Source organism: Myotis davidii, unplaced genomic scaffold (genome assembly GCF_000327345.1).
Source record: "Myotis davidii unplaced genomic scaffold, ASM32734v1 scaffold1377, whole genome shotgun sequence".
In the NCBI taxonomy this organism is placed as follows: domain Eukaryota; kingdom Metazoa; phylum Chordata; class Mammalia; order Chiroptera; family Vespertilionidae; genus Myotis; species Myotis davidii.
In genome coordinates, this window is record NW_006288854.1 from 219,563 (window position 1) to 220,805 (window position 1,243).

The window sequence follows — 1,243 nt, forward strand, 5'->3', positions numbered from 1 at the left end:
TTGCATATGAATTTTTGGAAAGTTTCTTCTAGGTATTTGCAGTATGCCATTGGTATTTTAATGGGGATTGCATTGAATCTATAGATTGCTTTGGGTAGTATGATGTTGATTCTACCAATCCATGAACACGGTATGTTCTTCCATCTGTGTATGTCTTCCTCTATCTCTTTTTTTAACGTCCTGTAGTTTTCTGAGTAGAGGTCTTTTACCTCTTTAGTTAAGTTTATTTCTAGGTATCTTAATTTTTTTTGGTGCAATGGTAAATGGGATTGTTTTTTAGTCTCTCTTATTGTAAGTTCACTATTGGTGTATAGAAATGCCATAGATTTCTTGGCGTTAATTTTGTATCCTGCTACATTGCCGAATTCATTTATTAAGTCTAGTAGTTTTTTGATGGAGTCTTTAGGGTTTTTTACGTATAATATCATGTCATCTACAAATAAGGACAGTTTTACTTTTCTTTTCCAATTTGGATGCCTTTTCTTCTTCTTGTCTAATTGCAATGACATTGATATTTTTAAATTAAATGTGCAAATAAATTCTAGTAGCTTTGCACTTCATTCCAGGATAGAAAAGAAAGTCTAAAAAATATTTTTTTCTAAAAAGGAACTGTGGAAACAAATAGGGATGTAACCAAGTGGCATAATTTTTTATAGAATGTGTGAGGGTACTGCACCTCTGTCCTGTGTCGCAGTCATAGAGGCCTTCTCCTTTGCCCCTAGCACTCCATGGGACGGGCACATAGTCAGAGTAGGAAAACCATCCTCCCCCAAACCCCTGGAGGTGTCCGCCCGTCCTACCCCACCATGAGGGCTAGTCATGTCCAGGTCCTCTGTGTGTCCATAGGCTCCCCTGGACCTCAGTTTCCACATTTGTGTCATGAGGAAAATGTCATCTGCCTACCTCAGAGGACCACCGCACAAATGAGATCATGGACAGAAAGCACATGGCACCTGGGAGGTAGGTACTCAGTAAATGATCATTGCATGTGATTGCTGACATGGTATCCTGTTCTGAGGAGGTCATCCTGAAAATCTCCTAAACCTCTCCCGACCTTTACCTTCTCAGCAGTAATCAGAACATGGGGTGTCTGGCCCCTCAACCCTTCCCGCACCACCCTCAGGTCCTCTTCCCTGTCAGAACAGTCCCCTCCCCAACCACAGCCACACTTCAATGAGACCTGGCCATGCAGCTTGTCCTCAGGGCCTGGCTTTGTCTTGTGGTGTTTGGCGTCCATGCAGAC

The 1,243-nt window shown here is 42.0% G+C and overlaps 1 protein-coding gene across 1 annotated transcript in view; it reads right to left on the reverse strand.

Annotated features, from left to right (window-relative positions):
• Positions 1-1,209, reverse strand: part of LOC102755919 (folate receptor beta) — a 5,250-nt gene extending 4,041 nt beyond the window's left edge. Inside the window, exon 1 of the mRNA XM_015562178.1 lies at positions 1,181-1,209. The gene's annotated coding sequence lies outside the window, so the exon portion shown is untranslated. The remainder of the gene's footprint in view (positions 1-1,180) is intronic.
• Between the last annotated feature and the right edge of the window lie 34 nt (positions 1,210-1,243).